Raw genomic sequence first — 21,605 nt, 5'->3', positions numbered from 1 at the left:
TTGCCTCAACATGCCAGAAATGATGGACCTTACCTCAGAACTGTGAGCCAAATAAACTATTTCTCCCTTAAGTTGCTTTTGTCAGAGTCTTACCACAACAGCAGGAAAGAAACTAAGGCAATACCTCATACTATGTTAACTGCTCCCCAGTCTACCTTCCCCACTGGAGCCTCAGCTCCTTGGAAAACTAGAGCTTGAATGCCTAGCATGTAGTAAGCCCTGGATAAATGCTTACTGAGTGAATGAATATTGTTCTATTCTTCCCTTGCTAACAGGTAACAATTTCCCCCTTTGTATATAGTAAGGAGAAAGCCTAGCAGACTTGTTCATGGAATAGTCATGGCTTATGTCTTGAAAAACGAGATTGATGGACAGGAGAGGATGTCTTAGAAACCATTTTACCCACTTCCATAAGTACCAGTGTAAGTTTTCTTGAAAATTGAGATTTCGGCAATGAAAAGCCATAAAACACAGTAATCAGCATTAGAAGGGCATGTTGACCTTTAAATGGGCCCAGGTGGCAGGTTCAGATAAGTTCAGTTCTTAAGAATCAAGAAAAAGGGGGCTAGAAAGATGGATCAGCAGTTAACAGCACTTGCTCCTTTTGAAGAGGGCCTCAGTTCATTTCCCAATACCCACACCGGGTGGTTAACAACTGTCCGTCACTCCAGTTCCAGGGGATCTGACGCCATCTTCTGGCCTTGATGGGTACTACACACATGGTGCATTTACATATATGCATGTAAAACACTCCATAAAATAAAGTCTATTTTAAAATATCAAGAAAAAAACTTCCTACTTGTTACCCCATCACACTTTCATGTTGAGGCACATACAGAAAGCTGTGTATAATTTACATGTTTGTAATATTTACTCCTCATTCTTCAAACCACTTAGCTTCATAAATAAGCTTGATGCATAGTTAAGCTTTCTTTTCTTAACAGGCAAGTTTGTTTGGAGAGGAAGAAAACTCAGCCCTGAAATTGGGGACATATGGGGAAATTTTAAATGAATTACAATAAAAAGGCTTGTAAACTGCCCCTCAACCTTTTTCTCAGTACAGTTATTAAACTAAGACTTTCAGGAGGGAGTCACTGTAATGAATAAATGGGTCTCTTGTTAATTGACTCAGTTTCTCAAGAAGTCATTGATCAACATCAGAGCCTTGAGGCTTTCCTCATTCCGCCTGGTCTTAGTTGGCTTCAGATTTATAGTAAGAAGATACAATGTATAAAAATGACCAAAGTCTAAATGGAAGGCAAACAATTTAAATAATGATCACTTGGAAAACTAAGCATGGATTAATTTAAATAATGAATTGCATTATTATCTATATAAAATGTTCCTGCTAAACCTTTGTCTCTTCTATAAAAAAGAAAACTTCTGGTGAATATATAGAGCATAAAATTATTGCCTTAACCACTTTTAAATATACAGGTCAGTGATAATAAACAAATCCATGTTGTACAGCTGTCATCCCCATTTAGGGATCTGCACAACTTTTCATAGCTAAAATGTTAATACCCTGAAGTGACACACAGGGAGGGGCTGGGGACTTTCTTTTGTTTCTCTATTTGGTACAGATCATGGTGAAGAATGAAGAAGTGGGTGTCAGATTAGGACTAATGAAATCTGCAGCACTGAGAGTCACATTCACATTAAGGAAACGTCTTCATCCATTTTGGTTGCTAAAACAAAGTACCCAAGACAGCAGTTTTTAAACAATAGGAGTTCCTGTCTCCTACTTCTGGAGGCTGTGAAGCTCACTTCAGAAGCACCAGAGGTTTGCTGTCTGGTAAAGCTCTGGCCACTGCGTCTAAGACTGTGCTCTGGTGTTGCATCTTCTTGTAGGCAGAGTCTAGCTGGTGATGCCCATCTTTTTATAAGTTTTCCAACCTTGCTCGTCAGGGTGGAACCCCTATGACCTAATCACTCCACATCACTAAGTATTATCACCTCGGAGTTTCAGTGCCAGTCTATGAACTTTGGGATGGACACAGGCATTCAAACCACAGCAGGAGAGAAAGGCCTGCAGTTCATAATGCTGTGATGACCCAAAGGAAGATCAATGGATGGAGATGAATGTAGACTTTAACATGAGATCTCTGGAACTCTAAAACTCAGTCTAATTCTCCAATCAGTGTCTCAAGGTGTTCCAACATCTGCCCCAACACATCTAAAGACACAAGGCTCTACTCTTTCAAAGAGCTACTGCACAGATGGGTTCTAACCGCCTGAAACTTTTCTCATATTGAGTCATTATTTCCCTCACTTTTTTCTACCTTCAGTTACAGGTATCCTGAGTAAACTGAATTCTTTATCTCACAACTCTGAGTTTTAGGACCCAGCTACTAAGAGTTCCACAATTCTTTTCTCTAGATGAACATGTTCTAGATCTTTGTGCTTTTCCTCATAGACTGTAACTTTCAATTTTATGATGGTTTTTCTTTGAAAATTCTTCTTTTTGTCATTCTGTCATTTAAATGTGTTCATTAGAATGAATGTATGAATGTGGTCATGTGTAGAACTTGTGGGGTTATATTTTCTTTTATGTAAATACTGGATAAACTTTTCTTGTGAGCTCTGGTCCCTGTACTCAGTCTATATGAGTCCCCCCCCCTTTCTATTCCTTCCTCCATCCCCTCTCACCTTTTGATCTTCTTTTCTGGGCTTATTCTATCTTATGACATGTTTGTAGGCATTTGATTACTCAACAATTCTGTTCTCCATGTGGTCAAGTGATTGTGGACCATTGAGTGACAGCTCCTGCTCCAAACCATATTTAAACAATAACATCAAGTACAGGCAACCACACAATTCAAGGACAAATAAACCCCACATGAAAATCAGGAAGGAAAGGACTCTATACTTCATTCAGAAGCAGAACAAACATCATTGTTTTATGTGAGCAGAAGTAGAAGTTGACAGGGAATTTGGGGGCAAGAACTGTGAAGGGGAACAAGCTTTATTGTTTATTTTTTTCTACAGACAAAGCCAGATTGGGCAGAAATAGTGTATGTCTGGACTTTGGACAGATATACAAACAGAACTAATCAAGAAGAGAGTATGCAACTACGCCATGTGCTGTTGTTTTCATGGTTCTTTATTGAGCAACAGAGCAGTCCGTTGACTCCACGGGAAAGTTGGCTTGACCCAAACTATACAGAAAACAGTCATCTGATATTAATAACTGTGCTTAAACAGAGCTGAGCTGCCATTAGTGACACTATCCACACTGGTTGATTTGGAAAGCATGGCAAAGGGCTTCAGGCCCATGGAATTTTATTTTCTTTCAATATTTGAAAGTGTCTACACAGCAATGAGAACATTGAGATATAGACCAAACCTTTCAGCCCATCATCCACATGGCTGCCACACCGAACACTAAGCAACTGAATCTTAGGAAGGAAAAATGCTGCTGGCTGAGGTATTTAGGGCTATAAAAATCACCAGATCAGAAGGCTTATTCAGAGGATTGGTTAGTACAGACAACTCAGTGGGACAAAGCAGTCACTCGGGTCTGTTCAGACATAACTTGGCTCCTCAGTATTTACAAATGCACAGCCTGTCACCCCTGCCTCACCTGCAGCCTCCCTTCATTCAGTGAACCCCACCAATTCAAACTACATACCAATTCAAGAGCGCATGACCAATTTCATAGTGTCAAGCATGCCTTTACTTATATGGGTTTTACCTGACTTGCTTATTTTTTTCTCAACCTTTATGTCTGATAAACTTCCAATCCTTCCACTTGTTTTATAACACCACGTTCAGACAAAGTCTTTGACGAAGCCCGAGAGGCAGCTCTATATTTCATGGGTGCTGTGCCGGGTACTGCTCTCCTACCAGGCAGCACTTGAGATCTGTGACACCTGCATTGTGGTTGCTTGTTCACACCTCTCTTGTGTTGTTGGGTACAAGACAAACCTTTTGAATCTTTTACCTCCTTGCACTTAGAATAGTGATTGACTTAGAAATGATGGTCTATAGTATTTGAGTTAATTAATTCCAACCTAAATTTCTTGTATGAGAGGGTTTTTAAAATCTGAACAATTCAGAGTTCTTGTTCAATGTTCATACAGCTGATAGCTAAATGAATCTATTTCAACCCAGTATAGATTGGATTACATGAATTTAAATTATGATGTGCTCAATCAACTTGAATTCATTGGCTGTGTATTTTGCATTTCATATTTTTATGCAGTTGCATAAAACACATTTTCATGGTGCTTCAGTAATGAGTCACAAAATGCATGTCTGTGTGTATGTAGCTATGATACCTGGTTTGTGGGGATGCTTGAATTCTCTTTAGAAAATTTCCAAATCTTTCTAGAATGTCTAAAAGACAAGAGCAGATATGAAATGCTTCATAACATTCCCAGTAGCTGTGCTTGTTCACAGCATGAATGGGTAAAGAGGGGCTCTAGAATGTACAAGCCACCTATTCAGTTTGATGTCTTTTTTTTTTGCTTTATATTCCGTTACTTGGTAAGAAAAGGAATTCTCTGCTATTATTTGTGTGTGATAGTAACTTTGGAAACATATGTATCTGAAGTATTCATATTATCTGTATAATATGCACATACATGTATGTATGTTAATATATGTATATATGTATGTTTCATCTATGAGGATGAAGATATACATTTACATGTATGTATATATGTACAAATATGCATTTACATTTAGTAAGATAGGAAAAAATGCCAAGAGAAAACTACTTTATTCCTTAACCTCACCTACAACCTCTTAAAACATGCTAATATATTTTCACTTTTTCACCAAAATTGAGCAAAAGGGCACATGAGGAGGAAGAGTAATACAGGAATACTTTCAACAGGCTTTAGGGTAGGAGATAATGAAGCTAGCTCCTGGGATAAGCATATTCATTGGGCTTGTTATGTATCAAATGTAACAAAAGTGGGGGATCTGAAGAACACCCTGTGTGGTTCTTTTCACACCCTTTGATCACACAATTCCTCTTTAATTCAAATGCAGTAGAGCTTAAGTGGCTTCATTGATGTGTAAAGTGTGGAATGATTTTGGTATAAAATAAAAAGGCTCCATTATGTGGGCAGGAGAAGCCTGTGTGTGCTTGTTTATTGAGACAGGAAGTCGGTTTCCCACACAGAACAACAGTTCTGCAGGACTGAGGCATTGTGTCCAAAAAGAGGGGTGAAGGAAACTTAATTTTCTACCTGGCAGAGAGCTGTTCCTGAATGAGAGAGCTTGATTGATTTTCAGAAAACATGCCATGGATAGGGCATGCCCGGAACACTTTTGTTAGGAGGAACACACACTTGATAATAGAAGCCTGGTTTTTGTACCTTGCTTAAAGTGATGAATTCCAGTGAGTACCCTCCATCGCCCCCTGACTCAGGTGGGGGGAAAGAAAAAGGATCTTTCACACATTATCTCTGGGTTGTTTTGTTGTTTAGTTTTCCCTTACATCAGCTACCAGTTGCTTGTTTTGTTGTTATTTTCATTACCACAAATATGAGATTTTGTCAAAGGCAAAATTTATAAATGTACCCAAAGTGGAGAAAGCTCCTATATGCTAGGAATAGGTCTTAATCTTGCTATGATCTATGGCATAAGCCCTATGCTGTGGTGGGAGCAAGCTAGAATTCATGACACTCTCCTACTCCCAAGCCCAGTCTTTTCTCTCTGTATCACACGTAACTTAAACTACAGAAGGTATCTGCACTCTGGTCATCCTCTCTGAGGTACATGCAATCCCATTGCCCAACCTCCTGGTTACTGTGTCTTCCTCTTCATCCTCATGATGAACTACCCCAAACCTTCGATTTCTTAGCTGAGAATTGCTTAGAAAGAACATTTTGCAAACTTGTTCCAATCAATGATAGTAAAATCTAAAACGTACAACAGTGAGGTGGACTTTCATGAGAAGAATGTTTGGCTGAAAGACTGTATTTAGCAAATGTTTCCATGGTTAATGCTTATCTTACTAATATTTCTGAGTAAGTGAATTTTCAGGGTGAAGAACTAGTGAAAGGGTAGTTGTGGCAGGTTCAAACACAAGAAAACAATCCTGTGTTTGCCGACACTGGAAGTGGGACGAGAGTAGAACTGTCACTTGAGGAGGGTGGATTTTTCCAGACACCACTTTGCCCACTTGGGTGATTGTCTGATTCTTCCCCATATGGTTGTATTATTTTCTGCCCATCTGCCATGATTTTTTTTTTTAATTTAGCTATGGATGTGTGCGTGCCTGTGTGTGTGTGTGGGGGGGGGTGTGTGCCACATATCTGTAGGTGCCTGCAGAGGCCAGAAGAGGATGTCAGATTCCCTTGAGCTGGAGTTATAGACAATTGTAAGCTCTCAAAGTGGGTACTTGGAAGGAGACTCAGCAAGCACTCTTAACCCGTGAACCATCTCTCCAGTTCCACTTATAAGATAATTTCTCAATCATGGAATTCTAAGAAAGAAATTACTGGGGAAGGAACAATAATATTCTTTGTGATGATCCTAGACTAATTAGAGCTACCAGTAAGTTCCTTTCTCTTCATATATAGAACTGCTCATCTCTGGCCTCTGTTTACCTCTTCTGCTTTGTTACAACCACAGTAACTTTGTGTTGGCACTGTTCCTAGCTGTTTATGATCCTTCACACCCTTCTCATGTTCTTTCCATACATTGCACACAGAACCTTTTCTCTCACTTATCCCCTACCTCCATTTATTCTTGTAATACTTGGTACACAGCTGTTGCCACAGAGAACAAGTCTCTCAGATTAAATCATTTGACTTAGACTCCTCTTTTTCTCCTGGGAAGAATTAGTTGTTGCTCTAAAGTCAATTCTACCATCTCAATATGATATAGTTTCTAATGACCAATGGTAAAGTAAAACTTTCCAAATATTTCCTCATCCTCTACTTACATCTAAAAAAGGATACTGGGCATTTGTCACCAAATTCTGACTTAGTGGAAAGATGGTGAGGTTAGGAACTGTTGAGCTGGATTCTAATCCTGGTGCTAAAATTTTCCTGTTATAATTTGGGACTAGTTGGTTAATCTAACTTGAAATCCCTCCATCAGAACTTTTTCTCTTTCCCTCCTTCCCTCCCTTCCTTCCTTTTGATGAGGTTAAGAAAAGTCTTCCCACAAACATGGTGCCTTGATGTGCTATGTTAAGCTGAAACAGAGAAAAACACAGAAACAGAGACACCCTCTGGTCTTCTCTCTTAAGACCCTCATATGGCAGGTGTCCCCTTTCCTCCATGCCAGAAGGTAAGGACATGACACAAACAGCCCAGGAGGAACCTGACTGAATGGGCCTTAGCAAGTCCCTTCCAGCTCTGATGTCATCCTCCTTTCTGTCCAGTCACACTTGCATGTTGTGTGCTCATTCATCATCAAAATGAAGCATGGATTCATTGCTTTGATGCTAAGGTTTGATAACTCAAAAGAGCTATCCTAAAGTTTTAAAAATAAATCTAACCAAACAGGTGAAAGGTCACTAAAATGAAAAGTAAGAAACAATGCTGAAATAAATAAAAGAGGACACAGAGTAAAAAGATACTCGGTGTTCATAGTTTGGGAGAACCAATGTTATTAAAATGTCCATACAAACTCCAAAGCTGTCTATTAAATTCAGTGCAATTCCTGTCAAAATATCAGTGATATTACTCATGGAACTAGAAAACATAATACTAAAACATATATAGAATAACAACAAAACAACCTGCTAATAATCAAAAGTCATCTTTAAAAAGAGTAAGGCAGGAGACAATAAACTACTTAACTTCAAAATATGCTACAAAGCTATAGTCATCAAAACAGCATGGTAAATGGCATGAAGCAGACACACAAATCAATTAAACAAAGCAGAGCTCTTAGAAGCAAAGCCATACACGTAGAACAAATTGATTTTCAACAAATGTATCCAAAAGATGCAATGAAAAAAAGAATAGTGTCTAGTAAACAGTGCTGGGAAAGTTGGGCATCCACAAGCAGAAGCAAGAAACCAGACAACCTTTCTCAGAAATCAACCCTAAATGGATTCAAGACTTAAGTGTTAGGCCTGAAACTATGAAACCACTAGAAGAAATACACAGAAGAGATACTACTGAACACTGAAATGGATTGCTTTTAGCTCTCTGAAGTTCATGAAACAAAACAAAATGGCACACAGGATTATATCAAACCAAAAGCATCTACAAATCAAAGGAGACAGTCATCAGCGTGGAGAGACAGCCACAGAGTGGGCAGGAATGCTCGCAAACTACACATCTGGCAACAGCTACTCTAAAAACCCAATAGCAAAAAGTCACTGATTTAAAAAATCTAAATAGAAATTGATCAAAAGAAAATATAAAAATGAACCACAGATCTATGATTAAAAAGAATAACATTTTAGTATCACCAGTCAACAGGGAAGTGCAAATCAAAACTGCAATGAGATCAACCTACTCCAGTAAAAATAACTGCTATCAAAAAGACAAAGGCTGGTCCTGGAGAGATGGTTCAGGGGTTAAGAGCACTGGCTGCTCTTGCAGGGGACCTGGGTTCAGTTCCCAGCACCCACATGTCAGCTAACAACCATCTGTAACTCCAGTTCCAGGGAATCCAACACCCTCTTCTCTTCTCCATGGGCATTGTAAGACACGGATGCACTTACATGCAGGCAGAACATTCATACACGTAAAATAACTCATAATTAGAATGTCATAGTTTTATATAGTGTTCTACTAGTGTACACAAACTTTATTCTTATTTATTTGATTGAACTATATGGGTCTTATATTGCTTTACTACTTCATTAAAAAGTTTAATTGGCTTTCATTAACAAATAAAGCATATTTATTTGGGTCATATAGTCTCTTTTTCAGAATGAAGATATTTAATAGACTACTTAAAATGTTCAAGTCTTAGTTACCTCACCTGTAAAATGCAGCATGTTGATAACAGTGCATAACTCAAAGAACTGTTGTAAAGACTGAGTGAGAATCAGCTAGTATATGTACAAAATACTAAGCTTTATGACTAGACAAATGGCACAGCAGTTAAAAGTGCTTGCTGCTTGTCCTAGTTTGTTTCTCCATTGCTGTGACAAAATACTCTGACCAATACCAACTTGGGTAGGAAAGGGTTTATTTTGTCTTACATTCCAGAGTTGCAGTTCATCAGTAATCCCATGGAAGGAACTCAGGGCAGGAACCTGGAGGCAGGAGCTGGAACACAGGCCATGGAGGAATGCTGCTTACTGGCTTGTTTTTCTGGCCCCTGCTCAGCCTGCTTTCTTATACAACATAGGCCCACCTGCCCAGGGGTGGCACCACACACAGTGGGCTGGGCCCCACAGACACAGCCATAGGACAGTCCAATGGAGGAAATTCCCCAATCGAGGCTGCCTCAACCCAGGTGTGTCAAGCTGACACTAAAGCTATCCAGCACAATTGACCCCTTGTCAACTTGACACACAAACACATCACTATTAAACCATAACCTTTCCATTTCTTATCCCCAAGACACAATGTTAACATTAATATCACAATGTAAGAGAGTACAACCTTAAAAGCACCACAGACCTTAAAAAACTCCAAACACTTAAAAGTCCACAGTCTCTTTTTAAGTCTCTTAACTGTGGGCTCCTGAAAATCCAAAACAAGTACTCTCTTATTTCAAAGTAAAGAATCGGGCACACCTAAGCAAAACCTAAGTCCAGCAACGTAGCTCAAGGCTGGACATCTGGGATTCACTCACCATCTTATGGGCTCCAAAAGGTTTGAGCAACTCCACTTCTCTGACTCTCCTGTCCACAGCACACACAGCTGGTCTCACAGACCCAGGGCAGTTCCATTCCACACCTGCTACTGCCATTGGTGGTTCTCCCATGGTCCTACCATCTCCAAAAAGCTGGGGTCTCCACTGAAACTGAGACTGCACTCTCACCAATGGCTTCTTCTGGCCTCTTGGGGTACAATGCTTCAGATTCACTCCATGACCCTTCAGTCCTGGGGTCTTTACTGCAACTGAGGCTGCACTTTCACCTATGGCCTTCCTGGCCTCTCAGAGTGCCAAGCTGCAGCTGCTCACTGTGATCCCTTCACGCTTTCAACACCAGAACCACCCAGGAGACTCTTACACATTACCAAGTCCAGCTAGAGATGGAGGCTCAGGCCCCCTCTCTACCACAGCTTCTGTGTACTGATCCTGAGGAAATACTTTCCAGATGATTTCACCACAGTGATGCTGATTTCTTGTTACTTGCAGCTAATTTTTCAGCCCAGCTAACCAGCATGAATTGTCCCAGTAAAGCAAAGGTTTTACTTCAGTTTCTGATCTCCTCTTAATCACAGCTGATTCTTCAGCCCCAGCCAACCAGAACCCACAGATTCTCAATTCAAAATATCACACAGTCTGATAGGTTCTGCTTCCCTTTGAAGCTTCACAAGCTAGGCCTCCATCCTCCACAACTCTTTCAGCATAGCTTTTCAAAGCTCCACAGCAATAAACACTAAGCACTCAATAGCTTTTCCAGCCCAAAGTTTCAAATGCTTCCACAATCCTTCTAAAAACACCAAGGTCAGGTCTGTCACAGCAATGCCCCACTCTCTGGTACCAATTTCTGTTCTGGTTTGTTTCTCCACTGCTGTGACAAAACGCTCTGACCAATGCCAACTTGGGGAGGAAAGGGTTTACTTAGCTTATATTTCCCAGGTCACAGTTCATTAGGGATCCCAAGGAAGGAACTCAGGGCAGGAACCAGGAAGCAGGAGCTGGAACACAGGCCATGGAGGAATGTTGCTTACTGACTTGCTCCCCTGGCCCCTGCCCAGCCTGCTTTCTTATATAACATAGGCCCACCTGCCCAGGGATGACACCACCCACAGTGGGCTGGGCCCTCCCACATGAATAAATAATCAAGAAGATGCCCCATAGACACAGCCACAGGCCAGTCCAATGGAGGCAATTCCCTAATAGAGGCTCCCTCAATGCAGGTGTGTCAAGTTGACACTAAAGCTGTCCAGAGCATTGCTCCATCACAAAGACTAGAGCTTTGAACATGGGTCAGGTGGCTCACAAACACCTGTAACTCCAGCTTCAAGGTATTGGATTCTCTCTTTTGGCTCCCTAGGCACCCATACACATGTGCACATACACACAGAAACATGCAGACACATAAATAAAATAAAAAGTAAATCTTAAAATGCTAAGCACAGATACCGGCATACAATTCATGCTAAGCAACAATACATGTGTAAGACAGAGAACCTCACACTATTATTCTTATTATTTAATAGTGTAATCTTAAAGGGTACAACTGTTGGTGGAGGCTGAGAGATCAGGACTTCTGAGGAAAGTTAGTTTGCTCTGAAGAAAGAATTTCTAAAGGAGAGGCAGGGTTGTAAGGGAAAAGGTACACCAAGCCCAGAGAATCCTGCTAAAGCTCCGTCTGTATGCCTGCTCCCTTATGGATCAGTCCCTCTCCCAGACTGTTCCACATTATCCTTCTCGTAGCTCTGTGTTCAATACCACCTTCACTTAGTGCCCCTAGACCAAAGCATCAGCAGGAAAAAGCAGACAATGGCTTGAGAGTCTGATCCTTCTCTTGGTATCTGTCAAAGTCTTACTTTTTCCTCATGGCCAGGTTCAAATATCACCTTCCTGTGGCTTCTGCAGGCTACCCTAAAAATAGCATTAGAGTGCTTTCACTGTGTTCCTACTGCACTCTTAGCAACCAACAGAGTATGATTATGTCAGAAACAGTCAGTGAGTCTCTCTTTAATAATTTACAATATTAATCCGTCTGTTATATTAGACTGTGAGCTATTTAGAGGCAGGAATTACGTTGTATTTTTCACCACACACTTCATCCACATCTTAATTATTTGAGGCCAGTATATCGTTGAACTAGATGATTGAAGCTGCTTGCACTGAGAGGAACTCAGTCACCTGAAGGAAAAAGGAATGGGCTTACATAGCTGAGTCTTTGAAGAATGGCCGAAGCTGACCTAGGAGACACAACTACCAAGAAATTCCCTGAACTCTGACATAAGCTCAAATCCCTATTTCCATCCTGGACTGCCTCTGGATCTCAGAGGCCCTCTGTGACTGATAAGATGGCTTGTTCCCTCGAAGCTGGAATCAAAGATGCCCTGTGCAAGATGGATGAGCACCTTGAGACATGGGCTCCAGAGGTTGTGAGGAAGTAGGACTATTCCCTTAGCTCACGTCTGCAGTATCATATCAGGACATCTGATGGCTGTGAATATAAGGAGAAAAGGGTATGCGGCTGACATTCCATCAAATGTAGGTAAGAAATTTCTTTGCTAGAAACAAAATTATCTATCTATCTATCATCTATCTATCTATCTATCTATCATCTATCTATCATCATCTATCTATCATCTATCCATCTATCTATCTTCTATCATTTCTATCTTTTTTATTTCTTTGTTTCTTACTCTCTTTTCTCTAAGTTTCTATGAATTGACCTAAACATCAAAGTATCTTTGTAATTCAAGACAGCATTTCCTCTGGTCTTAGAGACTATCTGATTTTAATCAGCACTGGCTTGATATGATTCAAGACAGTTGAAACTGAAATTCTCTTGGAAAACTCTATCTTGAATTGGAACTATTAGAACCCCTTACCTATTTTATACTGCTTTCCCAGGGATGTCTGTGTTATCAGGTACAAATATTGGGGGTTACAACTTTTACCTTTAAAATACTTCAATACCGTGTAGAATTTTCTATGATTTTTAAACTCGTGTTGACCATAATTCAGGCAGTTCTTGATTATCTACAAAAAAGGAAGTGAATCGTGGCACGGATAATCTGAAACAGGAAACAATCAAACTGTTTCTTATATTTTACTTTGGAATGCTTTGTATGGCTTTGGGAGATTCAGATTTTCCTTCCCAGGGATGTAACTCTCAGGAAAAAGTTAAAAGGAGTTTGCATTCCCTAAGCCCACACCAAATAGCTGAGCAGGGGATGTGGGGCAGCCACATGCTGGGTGGCGGGAGAAAGCAGTCTGAAGTCTGAGGGAAAGCATTCCACTGATAACACAGACGTGAAAAATGCCCCTATGAATAATTAAGTGCTGACTGGAATGTAGCTCAGCCTTGTAAATTAGCGAGGACAATTTTTCTAGCCCACATTACTTAAAACTTCGGGTTATCTTCTTTAGAACAGTTATACTGGTAGGAAAAAAAATGTTCTCAAAGTTTTTGACTTCTCACAATCCACTGACTCTAGCACACTCTGTGAAGGAGTCAAGACCTCTCACTGGGACCTTGGGGAGTCAGTCCTCAGCCAGCAAAGTCTGGTTCCATCCTACGGCTTTCTGCACTTGGAAGTGAGTAGCTTTATCAGAAAACAGTTTGTGCCTTTGTCTTATCTGCTGTTGGCCACTTCTAGTTTACACATGAGGAAACTAAGGGTTAGGCAGATTCCTTACTAATTGAAGTTTGCAAAGTTGGTCACCAGAGGAGCCAACTTCAAGGTAAGGACTATTTATCTAGTTTGGGTACTAAGTTATAAATCAAAAGTCAAGAAATTTCTTTGTTTTTATTAGAATCAAACTTTATCAGAACTTTAATCATTGTTTGGCTGTTTATCTGGTTTTATCTTCATGTTCTTTGAAAGTAAATTCAGTTTAATTTTTTTTTTTGCATTCTAAAGACTAAGTCTCTCAGGTAAATAGGTTTATGATTAGAGAGATAAGTAGATAGATGATAGACAATAGATATTCCTGATATTATGTTAGAGGAAGGAGAGGACAGGAAGGGGTGGAGAGTAAGGGGAGGAGAGGGACAGGGAGGAGAAGGAGGGGAGGAGAGGGAGGGGAGGAGAGGGACAGGGAGGAGAGGGACAGGGAGGAGAGGGACAGGGAGAGGAGGAGAGGGAGAGGGAGGAGAGGGAGGAGGGGAGAGGGAGGGGGGGGGAGGGAGAGGGGGGGGGGGGGGGGAGAGGGAGCGGCGGAGAGGGAGAGGGAGGAGAGGGAGGGGAGGAAGAAGAGCAAGGAGCAGAGGGAGGAGAGGAAAGAAGAAAAATGGAAGCAGAATGTGACCTACAGATATAAGAAGGGGCAGGCAAGTCAATTCCCATCAAGATGGGGAAAAAACAGAAAGAACTTCAAAGAAGGTGCATAAATGAATGGATGCAAGTCAGTGGGCAGTTATAATGACATATGTATGATGTTCCTACAGTTACCAAGCATGTGATGCTATTGAGATGGGCTATAACATTTGGAGATCATTTTATCATGGGTTCTGATGGGTGGGATGGGATGATGTCTTAGTTTCCTGTTGCTAAAATAAAAATACACTGACAGAACACTTTGGAAGAGGAGGTGGAAAGGCTATAGGAGTCAAATGATTAAAATAAGGGCTATGGAATGGCATCTTCCCCCAGGATGCAGCCATTCCAATCGTGAACTCAGTGCAAGTGCACTTGCTACACTGATCCTGCCCAAGAATGGGCCTGTCAACAGCCAACCATGGATGGGGAAAGGGCTCAAAAGACCCTGTCTGCCTTACCCACTCTACCTGAACTAGTGGCCACTGATTCTGGGAATTGGGGAGCCACTCTAATCAGTTGAGTAGCCACTGGTGAGGCACCAGGCTCCAGTGGAGAGTTCAAACCCATGGCCACACAGACAGCCCTGGTTAAACTCATTGGATCCCAAAATAAAACTAAAACACATGCATATGGAAAAAGGACTTTGTGGAGGAGAGGGGGTTGATAGCATTGGGAGGAAAATAAAGCAGCTTAGGGCTGTAAGGGTTCATTTGGCATGTAATTCCAGACTACAGTCCATCACTGCGGGGAGGCCAAGACAACAAAAACTTGGAAGCCCATTGTCCCAGAACCAAGCTGGCTAGTGACAGCTGACCAAGGTTGGAGACACTAGCCATGTTTCAGGATCCACTTCCAATCTCGCGATCTGGAGCTAATCAGTTCTATGTATATCTTCTTCCCATCTGCCCTCTGCACTCAAAATATACCACGTCTTTCAGAACCAAGGTGCTCTAGTCCCCCAAAATATTAGCTTCCAACCTCTCTGAGAGTCTTCCTAGAAATTTCTATCCATGGAAGGGCTAGAAGTCATTTCTACTTCCAAGACAAAGCTCTCACATACAGACTGTCCAAAGCCACGACCACAATGCCAACTAGCTGTGAAGGGCTTTCAGGGCTCCAGAGCTGCCCAAGGGATCGTTTTATTCAGCTTCTCTTTTTGCCCAGACCTGCTTCCCTTGTTATGTCCAGTGTCATTTCTAAAGCATTCTTTAATGAACTCCTTGCATAGAAATCTCTGTCTCTGAGAAGTTTTCAGGGACTATCCCCATGACTCCAATTCTACTGTGCTTTAAACTATGTTGTTGCTGCAGAAACCTGCATCATAACAAAAGCAATAGGAGACCTTCATGGTATCCAAGGTCCAGATTCTGGTACATTCTATACAGAAGAACCCATTGAATCAAGTGGATATGCTAGTTCATCTGTTTTCTTATTTCTTGACCTTGAGTAGCTAATTTCTCTTTCCTATGCACTTCTCTCCTTTGGTTTAAGTGGGTAACAGCCTAGATGATGGAATGATGGGAAGGAATTGAGTACCTCTAAAAGGCCATGCATGGAACAACATGAGAACATGAATTCTGTGGCTAAAATGCCAAAATCCAGAGTCCCATCAACTGACTCTGTACAGTGGGCTTCCTTAGAGGTGGCTCAGCAAATGGCCTTTGCTTCACAGTCTGTGGATTATACAACCACAGAATTCCTACTGGGGGCTCAGCCACACCCTGAATCTTAGCCTAAATCACTGACTTTGACACAGATTCACAGGAATTTGGCAAAGAGTGCACCCAGTTTTTCTATCAAATTGGATCCAAATGTTTCCTAGGATGGCTGACAGCTCAGTCAGAAGAGAAGGGCCCAGGCCAACCAACTGCTAAATGGTGATACTTGAAACTTAAACAAGTTTGATTTTGCTTTAGGCCTGGGAGGGAAGTTTTGAACCACAGCATATGATGCATACCCTGGTCCAATTTAAAACAGTTCCTATGTTTGTGGGAAATTGTTTCAGAGTTATATCTGACCCAACTCACATATACTACACTTATTCCAGATGTCAAGGTCAGTGGTAGGAAATGTCTGTAGGGTCAGAGGAGACAGGGGAAACCAGTTTTCATAGTCTGTTATTCAATTCCCCCTACATAAAGCAGACCAACCGGTTCAGGCCCCTTTGAAGAACCTAATAAGCAGTGGGCTTTTTGTATTGCTGCTCTGGTTGAAGTCTCCCTCTTTTCTCTGGGTTTAGAAGTATTGGCTTCTTGTTTCCTGGCACAGTTGCTTTGGTTAACACAGAGCACTGGTATAATTATAAAAATAAAGTGGGGGGGGGCTGGAGAATGGCTCAGCAGTTAAGAGCACTGGCTGCTCTTGCAGAGGTCCTGGGTTCAAATCCCAGCACCCATATGGCAACTAACAACCATCTATAACTCCAATTTCAGTGGATCCAATGCCATTTTCTGACATACGCAAGCATCATATGACAGGGGTACCCTTACATACATGCAGGCATTACACTTGTACACATAAAATAAAAATAATAGATAAAATATTTATATTAGGTTTTGTTGTCACATCGAATTTTCTTCCATGAGTTCTCCTTGAATAATTATTCTTCCTTTCCAGTCCTCATCCTTCCCCTCTGCTATGGTTTTGGATCATAAATATGCCCCAAGGCCTTTCTTGTGCTAAAGGCTTGGTCATTACCCTGAGGGGCTCTTGGGAGGTAGTGGCAACTTTAAGAGGTAAGGCCTAGTGGGAAGAAGTTAGATCATTGAGGGAATGCCCCAGAAAGGGATATTAAGGCCTGGCCCTTTTTTTCCTCCTTGGCTCTTTCAATTCTCAGTCACCACGTTGTGTGTAGATTTGCCCCACCATACATCATACACTCCCCACCACGATGTTCCTCTTGCCCTAGGCTCAAAAGCAACAGAACCAACTAATCATATAGTAAAACTTCTGAATCCACGAGCCAAGATAATCTCACCTTCTAAGTTGATATGTTAGATGTTTAGCCACATCGATGGAGAGCTGACCAACACACCCTCTCCATCTTCTGTCTTCTTTTCCCATCTTCCCTTTGCTCCTGTTCCTCTTCTTTCCCCCAAGAACCTATATATAGCACATCTCACTGTTTTTTAAGCTCCATTTAATGTTCCTCCAAGGTCTCCTTCTAGCCTAGCATCCTAACATTAGGGCAACCTTTCTCAGGCAGTGTCGTATGCTTTGAATTGCTGCCCTTCTTCAACCCCATACCACTATCTTCACACTTAACTCCATATACACCTTATGTCCCACCAGCACTAGGACTTATTCCCCTTAAAGCCTGTCTTCTAAGACTCTACATACTTAGAGACATCAACACAATAAATTAAATATATATACCTATGGGGTATATATATTTTTTGTCATTTATAGGCCATATGACATTGGACAAGACATTTTGACTCTTCAAGCTTCAGTTCTTTCACCTCTAAAATACAGGTAAGAAATGAATAATATATAGAGTATCAGCTTAAATTTAGTTTCCATGAGGAAGCACTGAGCTCAGTTTTCCAAAATAGTGCTAACTGCCCCTCCCCTGTCCTTCTGGCTCACCCTGTCACTTCCTTATTATAAAGCTTATAGTTTTAATTTTTATGTATTATTTTGATTTTATGTATGCATGTTTTGCCTGAATGTATGTGTGTGCAATGGCTGTTGAGACCAGAAGAGGGTGTTGGGTCCCCGGAGCTGGAGTTACAGATGGTTGTTAGCTTCAGTGTGGGTGCTGGGAACTGAACCTGGGTCCTGTGTAAGAGCAGCCACTGCTCTTAAATGCTGAGCCATCTCTCTGGCCCCAAAACTTCTAACTTTGTATCCTAATTTTTTATTTACTTTCTGATTCTCACTGAAGTGTCCTTGAAGGCAAAGACCATGACTGGTCACCCTTGAAGCCCAGTGGTAAATGCAATGTCTAGAACTGACTGATAGTCAAATAACTATAGTGAATGAATGAGCCACCTCTGGAAGCATTTGCAAATGTAGAAATTGTTTCTCCCACTTAACATATTTCTATTAAAATAGCATCCTTTTTCAGAGAGACAGTGATGGAAATGTCAAGAGCAGGGAGATGTTTGTATGTCCCTCAAGTAGTTCTGAGGAGGTGCTTTCTGTTCCCTCCAGTCATCCAGCTGGACCTGGGCCCATGCACCTGAAGGCTGATATCTGAGGCTCTACATTTCCCAGTTCATCACAGTGACACCAGTTTGGCTCAAGTTTGCAAGCTGGGACCAAAATTCCTCCAAGTGTAGAGAGAACAAGAAAGACGCTGTACTCTCGCCTCCCCCCCCCCTTCAAGCGCCTCTTCTAACAGCTCTTGTGGAAGCTTAGTTTTAACTAGATTCCCAAGAGACAAACTTTGTCCTGCACTCAGGCCAGCATCCTCCACAACTGTGGGCTCTGACCCCTCAATAAACAGATCAAAATGAGGATAGAAAGTTCTGGATGAGGTGCTAGAGCACTGACGTGATGTGAAGAAATGAAAAAGAGGATGGTAGAGGGATATGAGTTGCACGTAACGCTAGTTCATGGAGTAGAGTGACACGCAGAAAGCCTTCCCTGCTGAGTGAGGGAAGAGGACAGGAAGGAAATGGATTGTGCCCCTTATGTCTTTGGGGGCCAACTTTGCATGTTACTCACATTTGTGTGTTTGGCCAACAATAGCACTACTACCATTTCAAGAGTGTTCTGTAGTAAGTAGGCTTAGGAAAATGAGCTAGTCTGAAGGGTGGGGCAGGTACACTTGCTGCTCATCATATTAGACTTGGGTTCCTTAAGCTCAGGGCCCCTCTCTAGTCACACATTCCACAGTGAGTACAGGTTATCACCCAACTTGCTCCTTATCGTCCTGTGGGAACTGGGGCCAGGAAAGCAGTGAGCAGGCTGATGTTCATGTAGCTTGCCATGCTGTGAGTAACTAATTCCATTGTCTCTGACCCAAGAGTCTGTGTCAACATCCATGAAACTGTGAGGGCATTTATTAGCTTCATGTTTCTAATCTTCACAGTTCTTGGCAAAGCTCTATCCTCTTGGACTAAACACAACCTGTGAGAGAATTCTGCCTTCCCGGGCTTATGTAAGCCCTACTTCCTGTGGGGGGAGAATAAGAAAGAGAGAGAAAGAACACGTTTTATTGAATGTCCTCTGTCAACCTACCTGTGCTGGGTTACACTGAACCTTCTACACGTTATTTCATTTAGTTCTCACAACAGCTCTGGGACACATCATCTTACCTTTTTGGAAAATAGATGAGGAGTCCTAGGTCCTATGGGTGAAGTGGCTGTCCAAAGTGACACACAAGGTGCAGAATTTAACCAAAGCCTATGTACAGACAGATCTTGTTTCATCATTCTGGAAGGTCAGTCATAGCTAGGTTCTTAAAAGGTGTCAATCTAAGACATCAAGAGACATGCTACCAAGCCTGAAATAATGTCCCCTGCTCTATGACTTTGCTCAGTTCTATTCCTGAATATGGTCCTATGTTCCCAGCTTAATGGGCAGTTTCTATTTGCTTAAAATCTAACACATTTTTCCCTTTTCGGTCACCTTAACCTCCAGTCAGTGTCATTCCCGTGGCTTAGCCTTGGCCTTCTTGGCCCTGCCTATTATTTTGTTTTTTGCCTATTGGGTTGTTTGTTTTGTTTTCCTATATGAAAGAAAGGAGGTGAGGGCATTCCCTGATAGCACCCCAAAGCAATGACACTCACCAGACTTAAAGGTTCTGAAGAATTGTTTGGTTTTCAGAAGTGTCTAGAGTGATTAGCTTAGACTCACCATCTACTATTCAGAAAGTCCCTCCCCCACCTCTTCCTTCCGAAGACCAGCCCTATCTACCTACAGCCACCATCCCGGGGGACTTCATACCTGTGCCACATTGCTTAAAGCTGTGCTTGACGAAATAATAAAAAAACATTTCCCTAGACCAACCACGCAACCTAAAGGCAGTATAAGCTGACCTTGTCTTGTGGTAAACGAAGCAGAGAATGGCCTCTTTTCCATGTAGTACCTGTTTATTTTCTAATTAAAGAGTCTGTACTACTCCAGTTATTTTCTTTGCACTCCTGAAACAACCTTGCTTTTCAACTTCAATCAACAAATGCCACCTCTTAATTAATTCAATTAAGCATCTAACCACCAGTAGTATTGTCATTGGATTTGTAAACATCTAATGATACCAGAGTACCTAAAACATCCAGCCATTGCCACAGACTTTATTAGAGTATTAGAACTCCCGTGTACTGACATACCACATCAAATCTGAATCCTTCTTAACCACACAGATGTTTTCTAACCATTTAAGTTTCTTCCCATTATGTTCCATCTGTATTCAGCTTGTGTAAGTTTGGGAAAGACAGTAAAGAAAAGCCTTTACAGAGCTGGAGTAGGCTCAGCAGTTAAGAACACTGACTGCTCTTGCAGAGGACTGGGGTTCGGTTCCCAGCACCCACATGGCAGATACAAACCATCCTTAACTCCAGTTCCAGGGGAATCAGAAGCCCTCTTCTGACCTCCGTGGCATTGCACAACACAGGTGCACTCACATACATGCAGGCAATACACTCATACACATGAAATAAAAATAATAAAATATTTTTCCGAAAAAAGAAAAGAAAGGCCTTTCCATCAAGAGAGCTTGCCATCGTCCATCTCCACAGCAACAGCTACATACCCACAGTAAGACCAATTACTAACACTTAACACAGCCCAGACTCTGTGTAGGCAAAATTCAAAGAATACAAAGAATAATGGAACATAAATGATGCTTGCTGGAGCTCATAACTAAGTTGGAGAAAGAAACAGTAACTGATGAGGAAGAAATCATATAGCACGGATAGTAGTCAGAAGATGTATCTGAGCAGTCAGGAATGTGCTGCCTGACAGAGACTATGAATTAGGATGCTGTCCTCACATCCCACGCCTACTTCACATCCCCACAGCCCCCTACAATATGTTTCTTATAGTCTCCTCCTCTTCTCCTGTCAGATACCATCACCTTAAGCCTATCCATTTCTATTTAAAAATTAAAAATTCTTCACTGGTTCCTTGCCCAAGGCCGCTTCCCACTCCAACTCATGGGGAGCACAATTTAAACTTCCAAAGGCAACACTTTGATCCTCTTCCTTCACTGTGCACAGACCTTCCTGGATGCTAATTTCTGATTAGTCAAAACTTGAGGAATGACATAAACTCCAGGTTTGAGGTTGCTATGGTTACTGTTGATCGTCAACTTGACAGTATCTGGAATCACCTAGGAGACAAGACTCAAGGCACATCTGTGAGGGATTAGTTAGATTAGTTTAGCCCTGGGCATGCCAGTGAGGGATTATATTAATTAGGTTAATTGACATGGGAAGACCCACTCTAATAGGGGGCAACACCATTCCATGGGTTTGGGTCCTGGATTACATGAAAAGGAGGCTGGCTGAATGTGAGCATTCATCACTCTCTTCTTCCTGGCTGGAGATGCAATGTGACCAACTGCTTCAAGCTCCTGCGGTCATTATACTTCCTTATAGTGAT

General features: G+C 41.6%; 1 long non-coding RNA gene across 18 annotated transcripts in view; it reads right to left on the bottom strand.

Moving 5' to 3' along the window:
* The window catches only part of LOC108490329, a 72,797-nt gene extending 62,703 nt beyond the window's left edge, over positions 1 to 10,094 (bottom strand). For 15 of the 18 annotated variants that reach the window (XR_003848306.1, XR_003848293.1, XR_003848299.1 and 12 more), the window contains exons 1-2: positions 9,727 to 10,094; positions 9,128 to 9,194 (exon numbers count right to left, since the gene is read on the bottom strand). This is a non-coding gene — a long non-coding RNA (uncharacterized LOC108490329). The remainder of the gene's footprint in view (positions 1 to 9,127; positions 9,195 to 9,726) is intronic. The other 3 variants (XR_003848294.1, XR_003848301.1, XR_001872267.2) reach the window with 1 other exon arrangement.
* Between the last annotated feature and the right edge of the window lie 11,511 nt (positions 10,095 to 21,605).

The sequence above is a fragment of the Nannospalax galili genome, unplaced genomic scaffold, assembly GCF_000622305.1.
Source record: "Nannospalax galili isolate Female #2095 unplaced genomic scaffold, S.galili_v1.0 scaffold229, whole genome shotgun sequence".
NCBI classification, from domain to species: domain Eukaryota; kingdom Metazoa; phylum Chordata; class Mammalia; order Rodentia; family Spalacidae; genus Nannospalax; species Nannospalax galili.
The sequence above is the reverse complement of the archived record's forward strand: the minus strand, read 5'-3'. Positions and strand labels throughout refer to the sequence as shown.